General features: G+C 38.3%; 1 long non-coding RNA gene across 1 annotated transcript; it reads right to left on the reverse strand.

Annotated features, from left to right (window-relative positions):
- Positions 1–190: 190 nt before the first annotated feature.
- Positions 191–17,683, reverse strand: LOC103347815 (uncharacterized). The gene is made up of 3 exons (XR_007918345.2): positions 17,465–17,683; positions 1,712–1,773; positions 191–432 (listed from the first exon to the last, which is right to left on the reverse strand). It is a non-coding gene; the product is annotated as an uncharacterized lncRNA (long non-coding RNA).
- Positions 17,684–21,228: the final 3,545 nt, after the last annotated feature.

The raw sequence follows: 21,228 nt of genomic DNA on the forward strand, positions 1-21,228 counted from the left end.
TTCTCACATTAACTACCCAAGTTAGTGTCAGACTACAGAGTGTTAAGAACTCAGTCCCACAAATGTTTCCTTAGACAGCAATCAGCCGTACACCTAGTTACTCATGGCTATCTCTGACTTTCTGAAGCCGCCCTAAATTCCACCCCCTGTCTTTGTGAATAAATCTCACAGAACTCAAGGCATTGCTTTACATATTTTCATATTTTTCTCAGTACAGAACACAATGAACAGCAAGTTGAGATGCAGCTTAGGGCAACAACCAGAAGAATCCCAAGTGTGGTCACGTCTGTCTCAGCGGGGTTGAGGTCTTCCTGTAAACCCATGACTTCATTCACTCAGCCAGAAACTCTGCAATCTCCATAGGTTAGGAATTTTATAAAGGCTCCAAAATGGTCATCAGCTATGGACTCAGGCTGCAGGCAGTATCTCCTCCTGGAAGAGTGGGAGACAGAGATGGAAGGTTATAGAATTCCGACTTGGTCTTTCTGGTGAGTCGTCTCCACCCTGAAGCTATCCAGGGGCCCACCAATAAAACTCATTAGAACAAAATATGCTCTTATCACCAGCATCACTTAGAAAAGTACAAGGTTTTCGGTAGCTGTATGTAGGGAACTCAGGTTACAGTCTTCCCCAGTGACTGTCCACTTGACCCTAGAATCCATGAAGACAACACTGTATCATTCTCATGGTTGTGCCACGTGATCCAGTCACATAAGCCCTTTAACAGCACAGTGCTTTCTCTGATGCAGAAATCAAAGCCATTTTGGTATGAGTAGGACTGCGCACTTCATTGCTTAGAAGACAGAGAGGACCTATGAGAAGGAATGTGGGCAACCGCTAGGAACAATTAGACACAGCCCTGCTATCAAATAAACTGGATTTGACCAACATGCTGAAATAAACTGGGAGAGAATTCTTCGCCAGAGACTCCAGAAAAGATGCAGCTTGGTGAAGACCTTGGTTTTGACCTATGAGAAGCTGACAAAGAATCTAGTTATCTTTTCAATTGTGATGCACAGAAACTGAGACAATATGTGCTGTTTTAAGGGCTACATTTGTAGTAATTTTTTTTTTTTTGACAGGCAGAGTGGACAGTGAGAGAGAGACAGAGAGAAAGGTCTTCCTTTGCCGTTGGTTCACCCTGCAATGGCTGCCGCAGCTGGCGTACCGCGCTGATCCAATGGCAGGAGCCAGGTGCTTCTCCTGGTCTCCCATGGGATGCAGGGCCCAAGCACTTGGGCCATCCTCCACTGCACTCCCTGGCCACAGCAGAGAGCTGGCCTGGAAGAGGAGCAACCGGGACAGAATCCGGCGCCCTGACTGGGACTAGAACCCGGTGTGCCGGTGCCGCAAGGTGGAGGATTAGCCTAGTGAGCCGCGGCGCTGGCCAGTAATTTGTTTTGAAGCAGCCACATTTTTTTCTCAGTTATGTGTTTTTTTTTTTTTTTTTTCATTAAAGAAAGAAAGTCCTCGGATTATACAAGGGTCAGAGTACAAAAACCATGAAATTATCCTTGTTTTGAAAGGATAACAAAGAAAAATGCCTTGATCCCAAAGGAGGGCCGCCTGGAGAAGGTGACTTCTATAAGTGTTGATGTAAAAAAAGCTGTTCTGCTGATACCTGTGGGAGTGCAGCACTCAAGGAGGAGACAGACGTCAGGAAAGGGGCTCTCCAGGCACAGAACAGAGCAGTGCGTGGGAGAAAGCTTACCACTCAGGCTCCAGACAATTTCTGTCCTAATTCACATGTGACCACCTTTTCTCTCTCAATTTCTGAAACAAATGAAATATGTTATATGCTCTTCATTGCTTTTTTTCTTAATATGTAGTAGATTAGACAATTTCTTCGTCTGCTAGAGCTACCATAAACAAATGCCACGGAATAGGTCACTTCAATAGCAAGTTCTTTCTTTCCTTTCTTTTTTTTTCCCTTCTCTTTTTTGTTTTTCAGTTTAGAGGCTGGAGGTCTGAGATCTCAAAGCCCATGTTGCTAGGTGAGGGTGAAGCCTCTCCACCTGCCTTCAGAAGCTGCCTTCTCTCTGTGAACGTGCGTGGTCTTGTCTCAGCTCTTGAATGTGGAGAGACAGAGAGATCTCTCTTTCCCTTATAAAATCACCAATTCCATCAGATTAAGATCCCATCCTATGATTCACTGACCTTAATTACCTCTTGACAGCCCTGTCAGGGCATCCGTATATCAATTTAGAGGAAACAAATTTAATCCATAATACAGAAACAGACAGAAGAAGCACAGATTATCAGAAATTTCAAGAAACATTCTCAACTCTTTTGAGAAACAAAGACATCAGGAATCACCGATACATGACTGTTGTCCTTTTTCTAGGAAATTGATAAATAGGATGTGCTTGATTCCTCCCAATTCTGGCCAGAATGCTGCTGAAGAAATTCCCTAGTGACCTCCTCCCTCCTTTGTCCTCAAGAAGGTCCCTGCTACGCATGTTACATAATCACTCCCATATCCCAGGAAGGACGACCCAAAGAAACGTAATTTAATTTGGCCTAGGGTAACGATGTGCTGCAACCCCCAGCATCCCTCCCTTGGCACAGAAACCCACACACTCACACACAGCCTCGCAACCACATTCCAAGTCATACTGGTATTGGGATTTTCATGACACAATTTAAAGGCTGTTTTCCAGAAATTTCACTCCATCTGCCCATTCCCACCATCTCTTATGCCAGCTAACATCTAATTATATGATCCTGAACTGTATCACATTTCTGATATCTAATGATATCTGACTTACTAAAAAGCAAAGTTTTAGTCAGCTCAACCTAATACCCAAGATTATATAGAATATGGTTGACACAGATATATTGGAAATAATTTAATACAAATATTTTTAAGAATACTGGATGTCAATATTTACTCTTCCTGAGCTTAACAGTTTCTGGCACAAACATATGATTACTTGACTTTCTAATTCCCACTTCACAGCTGCTAGCTTTCCCATGAGGAGCCTGTGTCCAGTCACGTTCATCAACTTTCTGATGGTTATAATAACTTTCACTGTGTTTTTTCTACGTCATCTCTTATCTTTCCCTACTCTGTTTCAGTCATCTTTATATAATTATTTCCAGGCCTATCATTTTCATGCTCCAACATTTTAGAAGTCTTCTGGTCTATTGCATGAAGTCTCATCAGTTTATCACGTGTTCCATATCCCTCAAAATGTGGCTTGACTGATACTTTTCTCCTCATCTCTACTCTTATCTCAATCATTTATTCCTCTCTTCTCATGCTCCACCTCTCTTCATGATATTGCTACAGATAACTGGATAAAACAGATAAAGTCATACTTTATTAAAATGGAACAACCAATCCTTAGGATTCTACTTTTTTTCAAATAGACTTTACTGGGTTTGGAATAACTACTCCATTCTTTTCAATTAATAAAAGATCGTCTTCCACTATTTAGCTCAGTGTCACATCTTCTCTGTTTCCCCCAAAGGAACATCTTCTATTGCTATCACAATCAAAAGAAAGAACATCTCTGATGTCTGTCTTTGTAACTCTTACACTTCCCACTTACCTCACTGTGTTACAGTTGTTGCAGAATAATCTAATCCTCTGCTGAATTGTGATGCTTAGTGCAGAACTACTGTTCCAAAATACTAAACAAAGAAATGACCTTGAAGTAATCTCTTCATAAATTGATAAGGAAATTCATCACATTAATTTAAAATTGAAATTAAGTATGTAGTATCTAATTTTTCACTTTATCATGAAAATTCTGGATATCAGCAATGGAATGACTTCAGTCTCATGACTTCTCATTGGGATTTTAATTTTTTTGACTCCATGAATTTGCTATTTAGGGACTTGTTTGGAGGCCCAGCAAAAACTGTGGACCTAAGTTTGACTTTGCTTGTGAGCCCTCTCTTCATGGAGTCACTGCAGGATTAAAAACTGGTAAGGAACTTGAAAACAAACTTGAATTTTTGGGTGGACTTGATGGAATCTTCCCTCCTACAGATTTCAGATCATACAGAAACCTCACACAGGGAATTGTATGCAGTTATACTTGGTAACATGAGTCTTTGTACTTAAACTGCAGCACAAATTTCCTTTCAAGCTTGGCTTAAATTCTTCTTGCTAAAATTCTTACTCATCCCTTCAGTTAACAGAAAAGGCTGCTGCTCATTGTTCCATGAGCAATATTTCTTTTCCTTAAAGATTAGATCACCATTCAACCTTTTCCCTTTCAATGAGCCTCAATCTTCTCTCTCCCACTGGGCAAATTCCTTGAGTTTTCATCACTGTTCGTCTGTACTATCTTCCTCAAATACTCAGAACCTTCTAGCTTTATGCCAGTGCCTCTGCTTTATCTAAAAGTTGACCTTAGTCTGTCCTGGCACTGAGAGCCATCAAATATGCAAGAGTCTATTTTCCTGCACAAGTTTCCATATAGTAGCAAAAAGAGTTCATTCTCTGGTACACTGGTCTTTATAGTTTCTGTAGATTTTTACCAAATCCACAAGGTGTCTGCAGATACGTCTTTAGGTAAACAGCATACTCTATACCCTGGGAAACTCATCATATGAAAATATGGTGTCTGGGGGCCAGCACCACATGGGAGACCAGGAAGAAGCATCTGGCTCCTGGCTTCAGATCATCCCAGTTCTGGCCATTGCTGCTATTTGAGGAGTGCACCAGCGGATGGAAGACCTCTCCCCCCACCCCCCCCCCACCCCCGTCTCTGCCTCTCTGTGACTCTGCCTTTCAAATAAATAAATAAATAAATCTTAAAACAATAAAAGAAAATATGGTGGCTTCCAGTGACAGTTCCTTGCTGCTTCCCCAAATTGTGAATCTTCTCTAAATATTTCATTTACTTTTAGAAAATGCAGAGATGTTGTTAAACAGAACTCAATTCCTTTAAAAGTTTAGAATCTGTGACTTGTCAGCAGAACAAATAGACATGGCTCTGATGGGCCCTGCATATGAAATCACTAGCAGGATAATCCTACAGGATGTCAACTTCTATGCTTCAATGACAAAGTGCTTCAATAATAGTTTTCTACAGAGGTATATTTTACAATCCAATGAGCTAACAAATTCTAACCCACTGAGCTTAAAACAAGGCGAAATAAAATAAAACATAAAATGTTCTTGTTCTGCAGAACTGGTCATGGACATTTCTCATGGCATTTTTTTTAAGTATTGAATTTCAAATGGTTCTTCTCATGTGGTAGGTAAAAATAATTCATAAAAGCATATTCATTAACAGTTGTGTATTATTAAAAGGCTGTCGAATTTATTTTTCCCCTCATGGTCTGAAAAGATTTTATTTAAAGCCTTAAGCAGGATAAATTGATGTTCAGTTCATCCTTTCTGCTGTCTTCACTTGTTTATTAATTAACATAATCTTCTAACGTTTAGCAAAATAAAGCCTGCTGAATGCTGGGGAGACACATTTAGAAAAGAAACATGAAATCTGGTGAGAATCCTACCTCCTAGCCATCCTTTTCTGTTTATTAGCTTTAATCCAGGGCAGTTTGGCTGTAAACACATCATCACTTATATTTATGTGTAATGCCTCCTCATTAGCATCAAGAGAGGGATGGAGGGTATGGATGATTAATCTGTCTGTCCTAAATTATGGTGCTCTAGGGTAACATAGAAAGTGAGACATTTGGGGAAATATCAGAGCAAAATCATTTAATACTTGGACACTGTGGCAGAGACAGCAAACTGTGACAAGACACAAGTTGTCCACATAAACAATAAATACATGGTTCCTCCCACTCCCCATATCCGCATTTTCTGTGGTGTCAGTTATCCATGTTCAACTGCAGTCTAAAGCATTGGATATAAAACTCTCTGTCCAGAATATTCTGTACACGCTGTCTCCCCATAGCCAGTTAGTAGGTGTCTACGCTATCAGATCAGCTGTGGCAGCACCACAGTGCTTTATTTTACCTAATTATGGCTCTGAAGTACAAGGATAGTGATGCTGCAATTTTATAACATGTTTATTGTTGTTAGTCTCTTACTATGCCTAATTTATAAGCTGAACTTTAGCAAAGGCGTTTATGTATGAGTAGATACATGGTAGACACAGGGCTTGGTGCTATGTAAGGTTTCAGACATGCATTAGGGTCTTTGGGATTTATGCCACATGGTTTTGGGTGGGGGTTAATATATTTAGTTAAAACCAGTGGGGATTACTTAAAACAACAGCCGTATCAACAATAAATCTAATATGAGAAAGGTTTTCCTGAGGTCATGCTTACTTTAAAATCCTAATAAGGTCAATACAATGGAGAGGATTTTGGTGTTGTTTATTAGCCTGATTGTTGGTTTATAAACTACTTGATAGGCAGCTATTTTTAAACAATTCTATATTTACAAAAAATTGAAATTTTAAAATATTTTTCTACAGTGAGCATTTGCTATAAATGACAACTTTTCTTGACAATCATTTCTAAGAATTATATTGAATTCAATCACGAAAACATAGTTTTTGATGACAATGGGTTTATAGATTTTCAGATTCTATTATAACATGTGGCTTACAAAAATAATTTAAATATATATGCATACACAAACACACATCTCAATTTTTTTAACTTTTATTTAATAAATATAAATTTCCAAAGTACAGCTTTTGGATTACAGTGGCTTTTTCACCCCATAACTTCCCTCCCACCAGCAACCCTCCCATCTCCTCTCCCTCTCCCATCCTATTCACATCAAGATTCATTTTCATTTATCTTTATATATAGAAAATCAATTTAGTATATATTAAGTGAAGATTTCAACAGTTTGCACCCACACAGAAACACAAAGTGTAAAGTATTGGTTGAGTACTAGTTATAGCATTAATTCACATACACATCTCAATTATTAACAAGAAAAATTCTCTCCAAAAAACAAAGGAGGAAAATAATTCCAGTGATATTACAGAGGCAGAGTTATGTGTCAGTGATCCAAAAAAGGTTTCATTTCAAAAGCTCTTCTGTCCTTCAAATCTGTACTCAAACAAACCAGTCTCATCCTCTTAATGAGAAATGGTAAGCATAATGTCTAGATAATCAAATATGTAATATTAACTCTTACCCAGAATTAAAATATTGGTTCAGTGGCTTTATTAATTCTTTCAAAAAGAGTGATATGAAATATTTTTTCAAACATTTAATAAATCTCAGATATATGTTAAGCCTAGTTTTAATTATGAAATTAGTTTAAATTCCAGGGATACCTCCAGGGTCCCCAAACTCCCCAACCCTAATTTGTTCCATTTCAACTTTTTATCACTGCTGACTTTCATTTCTTCCTTCTTTCTCAATTTTCTTCATATTATATGTCCTTTTCCTTGTTTTAAGTAATGCATGTTATTCTATAAAGCCAAATATCATAAGAAAGAAATTTACTCCAACTGTTCTATCTCAAATAAGTTTTTGATACATTATAGAATTTCCATTCATTTTCCCTTTCTTTGTTTTATCGCTATATGTTTCAAAATTTAAATACCTGTTCTTCCCTATTAAAATACTAGTTTTAGACATAAATAATGACATATAAAGTCAGAAATTCTCATAAAACCTTGAGCTTATGCCTGCACAACTCTTTGAAAATTCAAGGGCCTAATAAATTTTGAAAATTAACATAGAAATTATAAGAAATATTAAGCAGTTGTGATTATTAAACAATAAACAACTTTCCTTTGCTCTTGAGGTTCAAATGTTCAGTGACACTTTAGCATCAACAGAAAGCAAAATTCCATTTCAAAAACTGCCTATTCAAAGCAATGGCTGGTTAGATTGAATAATTATGTAAGAGTGACAACTGGTTCAAATGAGAATTGGACAATTTGCCTAGAAATTAATTGTCTAAAATAATTTATTAAAGTTATAGGTGAATTCCTGGAATTTATTTTTTAATGCATTAGAAAGGAAAAATAAAGAAATTGTGTGAAATATTTGAGGTGGAATTAAATGAAGGGTCAAGTACATGGGCAAAGGTAAGATACAGAGACACTTTTTGAAATACAAATTAGGAAGAATATAAAGCTTTTTAATCTCCATACTTTTTTTTCTTTTTTTATATTATTGTGCCAACTAGGAGTAATGGCATACTCAACAAGAGTGAGTATGGAAGTTTGCTTTATTCCTACTTCATTGAAAGTTTTATCTTTAAGTAATGTTGAATTTGTTAAATGCTTTTTTGAACATCAATTTATATGATTGAATGATGTTTTACCTTTTTGATAGCAGGCTGAGGTTATGAACTACACTGACTGGCTTTTGAACACTGAATCAGATTTCAAAATGGAATGGCTCTTGCTTTGCCATGTTGTGTAATTCTTTGTATACGTGGTAGAATGTGGCTTGCTAATATCCTGAAGAATTTTTTTCAGCTAATTTCATTAGATGCAATGTCTACACTTTCCATTTATATAATGCCTCTATTTGATCATTTGGGAAATGATGACTTCATATAGTGAGTTAAGAAGAGGTATTCCTGTTGCTTGTAGATTCTGGAAGGTATTTTGAAGAAAATTGGTGCTATTTGTCTTTCATGTATTTGATAGACGTCATCAGTTAGACTATGACACTTTGTGTTTTGGAAAGTTAATTATTGATTTGATTTCTTTGATGTTTATATAGCTATCAGATTATTTACTTCTGATGTAAGTTGTGGTAATTTATGCCTTCTTTACGAAAAAAAATCAGTTAACTGAAAGGCAGAGGGACAGAGAATGAAGGATGGAGAGCAGGAGATTTTTCATACATTGATGCACTGTCTAATGCCTGCAGCAATCACGGCTGAAACAGACCAATACCATGGCACAGGAACTACATTTGAATGTCCCATATGTGTGGCATGGACCTAAGTACATGGATTATCGTATGCTGCCTTCCCAGAATGCATTAGCAGGAAGCTGAGCAACCATAACTCAAATTGGCATTCTGGTATGGGATGTGGGTGTCCAAACAGTGGCTAAACCAGCTGTGCAACAATGCCCACACCTAGTTTATGTCATTCAAGGAGTGTTTCTCATCTAAATGATCAATTTGTGAAAATTTACTCTCTCTCTCACAGGTGAGTACCTTCAAGGTTCATTGGATATGAAGAAATGAGACCTCTTTCATATCAGATACTGGTAATTCATATCTTTTTTCTTTTATTCTGGCTAAACCAGTTAGAGTTTTATCAATTTTCTTAATTTTTTTATTTGAAATGCAGATTTCCAGAAACAGAGAGAATTCCATCCATTGGTTCACTCTGCAAATGGCCACAATGGTCAGGGCTGGGCCAGACTGAAGCCATCAGCCAGGACTTTCTTCCAGGTCTCCCACATGGGCACAGGGGCTCAAGAACTTGGGCTGTCCCCCACTGGCTTCCCAGGAACATTAGCAAGGAGCTGGACAGGAAGTGGAACAGCCAGGATTGGAACACGCACCCAAATGGGATGCCGGTTTTGCAGGAGGCTGGTTTATACATTATGCCACAATGCTGCCCCCAAGTTTTATTAGTTGTTTTTTTTTTTTTTTTCATTTTTTCCAAATGATACTTGAGCTAGTTGATTTTCTGGTGGTTTTCTTGTTTTTAATTTCACTGATATGTGGCCTAAATTTCATTTTTTTGCGACCTTATCTACTACTTTGTTTAGGCCTAAACTGCTCTTCTTTCTGTAGGTCACCAAAAGGAAAACAAGTTACACATTTTAGATCATTCGTTTTATAATGTATGAGTTTGACTACATAAATATATTTCTAAGTACTGCTTTTGCTTTATTCTATAGATTTTTTTAAAGATTTATGTATTATTTATTTAAAAGTCAGAGTTACACAGAGAGAGAGAAAGAGAGAGAGAGAGAGAGAGGTCTTCTATCCGCTGGTTCACTCCCCAAATGGCCGCAACTGCTGGAGCTGGGCCAATCCGACGCCAGGAGCCAGGAGCTTCTTCCATATCCCCCATGCGGGTAAAGAAGCCCAAGAACTTGGGCCATCTCCTGCTGCTTTCCCAGGCCACGGCAGCGAGCTGGGTTGAAAGTAGAGCAGCCGGGACACGAACTGGCGCCCATATGGGATGCCGGCACTGCAGCAGTGGTTTTACCAGCTATGCCACAGCGCCAGCCCCCATTCTATAGATTTTTAAAAGTTGTATTAACTTATTTGAAAGGTAGAGTGACAGAGAAAGAAAGAAAAACAAACAGAGCATGCTTTGCATCCTCTAGTTCATTTCTCAAATGACTACAATAACCTGGGCTGGATCAGGATGAAGCCAGAAGCCAGGAATTCCATAAAACTGTCAGGGACACAAGCACTTCAGCCATCCTCCACTGCTTCTACCATGCATTAGGAGAGAACTGGATCATATGAATAAAACTGAAGACTTGAACCTGCACTCTGATATGGGATGTAGTCATTGCAAGTGGCAGCTTAACATGCTGTGCCATGACTACTCTCACCATTTTAGAGATTTGATTAATTTTCATTTAGTTGAAAAAAAAAAAAACACTTTGAACTTTTCTTGAGTTTTGTCAGTGACTCCCATGCCATTTTGATTGATGAGGATTAATATGCAAATATTTGGGGGATTATCTGCTATTGAATTCTACTTTAATTCTGTTTTTGATCTGAAAATATCCTTCCTATAATTTCTGTTCTTCAATTCTTGAAAGCTATGTTTTGAGGCCCAGAATGGAATCTGCTTGATCAAGGGTACATGTGAGGTTAAGATGAATATGCATTCTGCTACTGTTGGGTGGTATATTCATTCTGTAAGTGTCAATTAGATCAGCTTGATTGATGGTGCTTTTCAGGTCAGCTATGTCCTTACTGATTTTCTGCCTGCTTGATCTATCAATTACTACAGAGTTGTTGAAGTCACCAACAATAATAGTGGATTTATTTATTTATCCTTGCAGTTCTATCAGCTTTTGTCTGATATATTTTCTCTTGTTAGGCACACACACACCTTTAAGAATGTTATGTTTTCTTTGAGAACTGATATCTCTATTCATGTTAATTATCCTGTTACTTGAAGCCTACTTATCTGAAATCAATATAGTTACCTCAGGTTTTTTTTTATAATAAATGTTGAGATACCTTTTCCTTTCTTTATTTTTAATTTAAATGAATGTTTATACTTAAAACTCAGTTTCTTCTACAGAACATATTACTGTTATAAACTGATCAATTTTGGATTCACTCTGACAACCTTTTGCTTGACTTATTCTTGATAGAAGCACATAAGGTGATTATTGATGTAGTTGGATGGGTAGATATACAAAGTTTGTAGTTATTATTGCATTTTTCATTGTTTCTCTTCTCCCCTCTGATGTTGCTGTACTTAATGTCACTTGAGCCTTTTATATGATTCTACCTTTATCTCCATTTCCAGCATATCAAATGAGTTCTAAAATATGATGCCTGCCATAAAATTAATAATATACATTTTCATCTCAGGGAAGTACACCTTCAAATAATACTGTATCATTTCACACATAGCACAGATAGCTTATAACCAGATAGTCTCAGTCTCTTATGACATTGCTATCACTCTTCACTCACCCCTACGCTATAAATACCCAAATTACTTAGCATAATAATCAGAAATGATCTTTATATCAGTTGAAAATAAGAATGTGAAATTTTTATTACATTTTGAGATTCTTTGCTAGTCATCTGTTCATTACACAGATTGTAACTCCCATCATAATTTCCTTGAAGTCCTGAGCACTCACCAAATTGTTTTTTAAATTTTTAGCTATTTGTTTTTCATTTTATTTGAAAGAGGGGAGTGAGAAAGCAAGGGGGATGGAGATGTGATATCACCCCATCACATCCATGGATTTACTCCCCAACTACCCACAGCAATCAGGTTGAGCTAGACCAGTGTCAGGTGCCCAGAACTCAATCCGAGTATCTCATTTGGGTGCAGGGACAAAGTACTTGAACTATCACTTTTGCCTCCCAGAATGTGTGCTAGCAGGAAGCTGAATTGGAAGCAAAGTAACTGGGATTAACAGTCATGCACTCTGACACGGAATGCTGACATCATGATTGATCACTTTGCACCAGCAGTTCAGCCATGACTTAATTATTTAATATACATAATTGTTTATGGACAGTTTCATAATGTTTCTATGCAAATATGACTATTAATATTTTCAGATGATATTTCTGGGCATTTGAGATTATTTAGTTTCTAACATGCAGCAATTGTGAACTAGTGTTTTAAGGATTAAATTGTTATTGTCCAATTGAAATAAAATGAAAACTAATTTAGTAAGAAACAGGAACCCCTTTCTTTTAATGAATTATAATCACAAATTCAAATCACTGTGGCAGAGTGTCACAATAAACACTAAACTTCTTTTTTCCACCTCTATTGTTTTGTGCAAGAGTCAATACATCTGGGTATATTTGAATAAACAGATAATAGTACAATTTTAAAAGCATAAAATTTAAAACCCATGAATATCTCCAAGATAAACTGGGGTATTACCTCTACCTTATGCATTCTTATTGCATTTTAATTAGCAAAATAGGTGGCATTTAAGACCATACATTGTGTTTATTGTATAAAGAAATGAAGTGCTCCTTTTTGATATCTCTCACAAGGAAGATTTGAAAATGTCAGAGACTGAATTATAGGAAAAAGAACATTTCACGGGCTAGTAATTCCAGCAGTACATGCTGAGCAATAAGAAGGGAGGAATGATAATTGAAGTACGTAGGACAGAAGAAAGATTATGGGATAAGTGTTATATATGGAAATATACTCTCCAGGTAATGAACGGGATATATCAAATTTTTTATAAAATGTACTATACAAATAAATAGTCCTATTTCCTAGAAAAACACAATACTTATAGCTATATATGAACAAGTAATCAAGCATTTATTATTCTCTGGTTCTAGCAATAAGCAGAAAATTATAACAATGAAATAAACTTTTCAATTAAGGAAATTATTCAATATACACTTTCTCTAACTGCAAGTCAGTTTCCAATTATATGCACTGATAGAAGAGGAAGCATGATGCAGTGCATTGGAATTTTTTTATTTAAAAAATTGCATAAATTTGATAATGGGCAAAGAATATTCTGGCATGAGCTCTGGTCACAACAAAGAGTCCACATCTGCTGACAAATTATTCATGGGCACATAAAACTATATGCACTGTATATTCATAGTTGAAAAACATTTTGTGTTAGGATGTGTGTTGTGTTGTTACTAGATATGGAATTATGAAGCAAGGAAGGAAATTGTTAGTCTCTCAGATAACTATTATTTCTATCATCAAAATTAAGTCAATATTTAAAATGACTACCCCACGTACTTACTAATCTGAGTCTGTTAGGTAGGAAGTCAGGAATTGAGCCTATGTTTGTATGAGAGAGGTTTGAAGACCAGCACCCACTGCTGAAGCTCCAGAAGACCAGCATCTCACACTTCAAGGTCCCACCTGGATCCTGATGACCTTCCAGGGGGTCCTGCCCCTTCTACCCAATAACCATCCTTCCTCTAAGGCGGGACAATGCTAGCCAGGTGTTCCCTGTTTGATAGCTTCAGAGGGAAAACTCAGAAAGGAAATTGTTTGTATTTACATCGAACAAGTCCTTTGTCCTCGGAGGAGAAGAAGGAGAGAGGGAGGGAAGGCAAGATCCATCCCCTTAAAAACCCCAGCCTACATGTAAACTAGGGACTCTCTCAAGTCCTGCCTTGAGAGGTGCCCAACCATTCTTACAGATGTCCCTACCCTCATAAACCTTGCTATGTTGCTTTCCCCTGCTCTCTGTCTCATGCCTGAATTCTTTCTTGCGCAAAGACAAGGACTTTTTGCTTCTCTGGTAACAAGTCCATTAAATATGTTTGTGAGGGACCAGCTTTGTGGCACAGCATGTTAAGCTGCAGCCTGTGATGCCAGCGTCCTGTGTGAGTGTCGTTTTGAGTCTGGTCACCGCACTTCCAGTTCAGCTTCTAGCAGAAGATGATCTGAGTGCTTGGGCCCCTATTGTTATGGGAAACATAACAATGTTATGGTGGAGAAATTATTGTTACCTCCATTCTTTGTCTTACCTGAAGACCAGCTCCTACTGCAGAAGCTCCAGAAGCACAGCTTCTGGCACTTCAAAGTCCTGCCCAGACCCTGACAACCTCCTAGGTGGTCCCAGCTCCTCCCCCAAGGAAAGCTCCCAGGAGAGTTCTCTCCTCAGGACCAAATGGGTTACCTGACCTGATAACATGGGACAATAAAACCTTCTCAGATGCCCTAAGGGAAGCCTGCCTACTCTGCCAGGGCATCAGCAAACCTGGGGAGGAATTTTCTAATTTTCACCCAACAAACCCTTCCTCCAGGACTCTCCATCCTTCGTTCTGGAGGGGAGTGGGAGGTGTGTAAACAAACTCCCTTAAAAGCTCAGGGAGTCCAGACTGGGCTCTCAGCTCTCTGCCTCTCAGCTGAACCATCTGCCTGCCCTCCCCAGATGTATTCTCTCCACTCAACCATGAGACCACGCTCTCCCCCAGACCAAGCCCTATCCCCAGTAAAGCCTTTTCACTCTGCTTTCTGCCTCATGCCTGAATTCGTTCTTGCATGAAGACAAGAACCCCACGGCTTTCATAGCCTTAATTTGTTCTTGCGTGAAGACAAGAACCCCATGGCTTTCATGGCCTTCAGTCCAGTGACATTTGCTCTTTGCTTGAGTGGCAGGGCCCTAACCATTCTTACTGTAGTCTTTGTTTCAGATGATAATTTGTGTAAAACATTCTCAGTTACTGGAACATAATATCATTTTAATATTTACTATTTATATAGAATTAAATTTTAAATATAAACCTCAAAAATCTGATTTTGTGTGTGTGTATTTATATATATATATATATATATCTATTTGTATGCATGTGTGTATATACAGTGTCATTTTTATCAATGAAAAGATAAAGAAACTGAGACCAAGGAAATTTTAAATTAAAAAAATATATATGTATTTGGCCAGTGCTGCGGCTCAATAGGCTAATCCTCCGCCTCTGTGGCGCCAGCACACTGGGTTCTAGTCCCAGTCGGGGTGCCGGATTCTGTCCCGGTTGCCCCTCTTCCAGGCCAGCTCTCTGCTGTAGTCCAGGAAGGCAGTGGAGGATGCCCCAAGTGCTTGGGCCCTGCACCCCATGGGAGACCAGGAGAAGCACCTGGCTCCTGCCTTCAGATCAGCGTGGTGCGCTGGCCACAGCGTGCTGGCCACGGCGGCCATTGGAGGGTGAACCAACAGCAAAGGAAGACCTTTCTCTCTGTCTCTCTCTCTCTCTCTCACTGTCCACTCTGCCTGTCAAAATATATATATATGTGTGTGTGTGTGTGTGTGTGTGTGTGTGTGTGTGTTTGTATTCATTCTCAAGGCAGGAAGACAGAGAAATGCCATCTTTTTGTTCACAGCTCTACCGCTCACTGTGGCTGGGAATGAACCAGGGCTAATGCCAGGAGCTCAGAATTGAAAACAAGTTTCCTAGGCAGATCACTGAGATCCAGGTAATGAGACACCACCTGCTGCCTCTCAAGGTTTGCATTGCCAAACACCTGGAATTGGGAGCCAGAGCCAGAGCCACATTGCGAATCCAGATCCTTCCATATGTTATGTAGGCATCTTAACGAGGATCTTGCCTGCTTGATGAAAACAACATGAAAGGGTTATTTGTACCCCCACATTTCTGAAGCTCAACTCAAAATAGCTAAGCTATGGAATCAACTCAGATGTCCATCAACAGGTGACTGGATAAAGAAAACATAGTGTGTATATATATATATATATATATATACACACACACACATACATATACATTTATATATGTGTGTATGTATGTATACATATACACAATTTAATACTACTCAGCCATCAAAAAAATAAAATCCTGTTTTGCAGCAAAACAGATATAACTGGAAACCATTATGTGACAACTAGCATATGTTTTCTCTGATATGTGGCAGCTAATTTAGAATATGAATATGTGTAGGTTCGAAATGGTCACTTTAGGATATGATTTTCATTTTTAGCTCATGTTTATACTCCTCTGGAACTGTGGTTTTCCTACTTTTTACTTGTTGAACATAATAATTAGTAGAGAATTAGGCTTATGTATATAGAGAGGGTTAATTTTTTTGAAAAAATAAAAACAAAATTTAAAAAATAGAGTTAAATTAATTATAAAAAGAACACATCAAAATTTATCCAAATGGAAAACTAATCAGAATTCATCTGAGATTTGTACTTTGCTGTGTATGAATCCTTGTCTTCGCTTTTCCCTTAAACACATAACCCTTGTATAAATTGAATATCCGATTTTGCATTTAGCCTAAGAACAAGATACATATCCATGTATTATATATGCACATATTCTATTACCTGGATAATTCAAGCTTGCTAGGCAGAATTCCCCTAGAATTTTCTTTTTCCTATTTGTGCTTCATTCCTAAGTCTCAGAGGACTTTACTTTTTATGGGTTTAATTCTTTTCTTTATGAAGTAAAATTATGGACAAGAAGTAAAATTATGGGCAAGAACAAGATATGAATATCGGTACAAAACATTTCAATTCATCATGAGTTTAATATTCTATGATCCTAGGAGTTTTATAATACTCATTGGTGAAATATATCAAATGTTCAAAATGTATTTATAAATTGATTTTAGTGTAAGGAGAAATACAAGGAAAATTTTTAGAGTTTAAAAACACTAGAAGCTATGACTTATGCACTTCTCTTTCATTTTCCAAAAATCTTTCAGCAGTCCCTGTATATAAATTTTCCAGTATATTTTATGCTGAACAATTAAATTAGAAATTATGGAATATAATGTCTCAGAGGCAAAGCAGAGATCAGATATAAGTATAAAAACCTTTTAAACAGCAGATTTATTCTAATATATTTTAGAATTTTCTATAAAAATGTGTAATGTTAGTTAAATAGAAGATAGAAATTGATATAAAATATATAAACGACTGTGTAGAATAAACAACACAGTAAGAACCAGAAAAAAAAATAAACTGTAGCTTCTCCTCTTTCTTCTTATTGGGTTTGAAGTGGTGTTGTAAAATTTTCCAAGATCAAAACTGAGAGTGATGCCATGCTGTCATTTTAATAGATGGGATGAGTCTACAGAAAAGAAATGGGATATGTTTTGATGAAAACCTTTCTTTCTTTGCCACCAACCAGCCAATTCCATGTGTAGTCACGATTTGGGGTTTTAGCAACATGAGTTATTGTGATGTGGAAAAAGAATTCACAAATCTAAGCTCTTGTCTCCCACATAGATAGAAATATTAAGTGGAGACCAGCATTGTGTGCAAAAAAGAGCAGTTTATTAGGCAGTGGAGGAATAAACACACATTCCCATGTGAGTGTGGGTTGCCCTACACAGAGAAATACACAACGCGAATTGGCTAAAAACTTGCCTATAAACTATGGAGGAAAGAGAAACCTAAAATGGTACCTCTGATGGGGAAGGCATGTCCAAGACCAGGAAGGTTGCAGAGTGGAAAGATTCTGCTTGAGCACCGTAAAGTTGAGTACAGAAAAGACTGTCCCAGCTGCTCCAAGTGAGGTCCACAGTGGAAAGAGGGCATTTTCCTGTTTTCCACCTCCTTTTGTCTCCTATGTTCATGTCTTTGTTGCAGCAGATGCATCATAGGAAGGCAGATGTCTTTGATTGACAAGTACCTGGAATGGGAGGGGCAGCAGTTTGCAATCAGGCTCTGCAGACTCAACTTGTTTCGCTCTTTAGTCCTAACTAGCTCCCTATTATCCCACATTACTCCCCCTCAGAGATTTCTGACCCTTAATATTAAGGAAGTGCTGAGAGATGAAGTTCAATTTCTGTGTCTATTTCCTGTTCATCATGTGGGCTCGGTCCCTGTCTACTATGGTTTTGGAAATTTTTATCTCATCTGCTGGGTATGTTTCACAACCTGAGGATTTTTATCAGTCACTGCCAATGGCTCTGGCCCTTGCATGGCCATCTTTACACTGCGGAACTGTCTAATTCAGAAACAGACAAATTTATCAGGATGAGCATAATTGGAAAAAGAAAACTGATAAAATCCCCTTTAATTCCCAAATAGTAGACACTATTAGATTATCTCTGTCAGATTACAAAAACATCTAGCCTGAGCATAAAGACTTGTAATATCTTTTTCAGCGAATGCACTGCTAGAGCAGATGTGATAGATTTTATTAGTCACTGCACTTCTTTTTCCATCAGTACATATTCCATGACCAGTCAATTGTCCATGACTACCTTACATAGAGCATCCACAGACTTGAGTGCTTGCTGTAAAAACTAGTCTAAAGTGTAGACTGGATTGCCCCAAGCAAAAGTCAGATTTTTGAAAATGGTATCATGAAGTAAATCAGGATCTTCTGTGGGGAGCAGCCCGGACTGGACTGAGTTACTGGAATTAAGACTTATTCTATGCATCTGCTCTCCCACAATATGGCGCTGGAAGAGAAGTAAACAGCTTCCACACAGCTGCCTCCAGTTCAGCTAATAAACTGTAGGACTTGCTCCTGATTGGAGGAGAGCAGCGTACTCGGCGTGTGGGCAGCCGAGTTAGGATTGGCGGAGGAGGACTATAAAGGAGGAGAGAGACGGCATGCACCAGGAACATCTATGGGGAACATCTAAGGGAACCCGTGCAGCCCCCGAGAAAGCCGGCCGGCGGTGTGCCGCTCCCCTGCGGAAGTGGGGAATGTGGCCAGGGGGAACTGCCCTTCCACGGAGGTGGAAGGGATAGTAGCCAACCCGGGAAGAACCAGCAGCAAACCCGGGGAGGGCCGAGCAGACGAAAGAACAGCGCAGGGTTCAGTGTTGCTCCTCCACGAAGAGGGGGAGCGACAATCTTCTACTATGATGATAGACAAACTCAGTATCAGCTCTCTGAATCTGAAGAAGAGGTAGGCAACAAATTAATCCATGTAATGCAACAGCCTTGACATTACAAAATCAAAGACTTCACTAATATTTATGCCTCTTGAAAACGTATTTAAAGTTTTCAATTTGTTTACAAGAGTAGGTAGACTTGTCATCCTCAAGCACCTGTGAGGATGCAAAGGTAGAAGTTCAATACTTGGCAAATGTACACAGCTTGGAATGCCCTCCAGCTTAAACTGTGGTAGGAATATTAAGCGCCATCTGGTAAAATTTCTTCCATTTAGGCTGCAATTGGTCAGAAAAGGGATCCTTCCTTCCAAGTCTTTAATAAAACTATGACTTCTGGGGAGACCAACTATTGATGTCTTTTTAGGATCTGACTCTTGGAGAATTTTGTTAACATACTCCATCAGAGCCTTTTGTACCTGACAAAGACTGATAATATAATTTATCTGATCTTGTGTTTCTGAATGAAAGAGGATGTCAGAGTTGGGGAGGGGCTTCCATATAGCATTTCAAGGGGACTGCACTTTAAGGAAGACTTGGGTGTCATTCTCATCCTTAGGAGGGCAGTATGTAATAGTTTAAGCCATGTTTGAAATCTGTTGGCTAAGCTTGGCCAGAATTTTCATTAGAATATGGTTGCACTTTTCACGCGTAAGTCATGCTGGTAAAGCCTATCTACGAGTTCTCATCTGGATACATGCTTCACCTTTGCACCATACTGAGCAAAGGAGATGGTTTGATGTGACCGCCAGGGTTATTCTGCAAAGAAAGTATTTCCCTTATAATGGTATGCACTCCTGTCACTCCAAAAACACGAGAAACAATCTGCGTCAGGGCTTCTCTTCCCAGATGGGTAGTCACTCATTTCTTTAATAATTTTCCATTAACAGCCCATTGAGTGCACGGCCTTATGATCTAAAGTTCAGTGCTAATCGACATCTTTAGTGTAACCTCACCGTTGAATTCATTCTGCTTCAGTCTTCATATAGTGAGAATTCTTAGTTACCTTTATGGCTGAGGTATTAAAGTCCTTTCTAGAATCTCCTATGTGGAAGTTCTTTTTGTTACCTTTTCTTTTATAAAGTTTTAAATATTATACATAGTTATATACTATATTATATATTATAATATATTTAATATACAAAATATATATTCAATACATTTATTAAATATTACATATTAATATGTAATATATAATATACCATATTATATTATATATAATATATTTAAGTATTATATATAATACATAGAACTTTAAAAAAGAAAAGGTGGCAAATAAATACATATCATATATATGATTTATATATGACATATATTATATATATTATATATACTGAAAGACACAGACACACACGCACACACACACACTCACACAGATCTTCCATCTACTGGTTCACATCCCAGAAAGCCTCAATATCCAGGGCTAAGCCAAGCCTAAGCTAGGAGCCAGGAGATTCCTCTGGGCCTCCCACATGGGTGGCAGAAGACCAAGCACTTTGGCAATCCTTTGCCGCTTCCCCAGGCCATTAGTAGGGAGTTGGATCAGAAGTGGAGCAGCCAGGACTCGATCTGGAGCCCTTTTGAGTTGAAGGCATCGCAGGAGGCAGCTTTACCTATGGCACCACAATGCCTGCCCCTTGCTTTCCTGAAGTTACCATTTCCTTTGCTAATAGGACAATGTTGCTTCTTGTGTCCCTGCAGTGAATGACCACAACTCCCAAATATTTTAGTACTGTCAGAAATGTTAATATCACTTTTCTATATTTAATGGAAATATTTATAGGCAATAGTAGTCCTTATTCTTTCTAAATCATTGCATATGTATGCAACAAAAGGAAAGCGTGTTTGGAGTCTATAAATACTAACTTGCTGGACTTTTCCTAATTGCAAGGCTGTAGTCAAAGGAATAAGTTTAGCCTTTTGAGCTGAAGTGTTAGATGGCAATGCCTGGACTTTTATCATCTGGGTATTATCCACTTTGGTGTATCCTGCCTTTCTAACTCCTTCCTTCATAAAGACACTACCATCAGTAAATCCCTCAACATCTAGATTTTCTAGAATATGCCTGCTCTGTAGTCTCTGTAGAGGAGTGAGTTAGCTCTTCAGTGCTTTGAGATAGCAATAGAATTGCCAGAGTGAGGATTTGAGGAGTGGGCGTACTTTGAATGTTACCTCAGGTGAATCCAACCGTCTGATGTTTTGTAAGAAATCCTCCTGTTACCTACTGGTGTCCATTAAATTCTAGGGTTCCTTGCACCTGGTGTAGAGTTTGACCTTTAAGTGACTGGCCCAAAGTCAGCTTGGTGGTTTCCTCCACAAAA

This window comes from Oryctolagus cuniculus, chromosome 2 (genome assembly GCF_964237555.1).
Source record: "Oryctolagus cuniculus chromosome 2, mOryCun1.1, whole genome shotgun sequence".
Lineage (NCBI taxonomy): Eukaryota > Metazoa > Chordata > Mammalia > Lagomorpha > Leporidae > Oryctolagus > Oryctolagus cuniculus.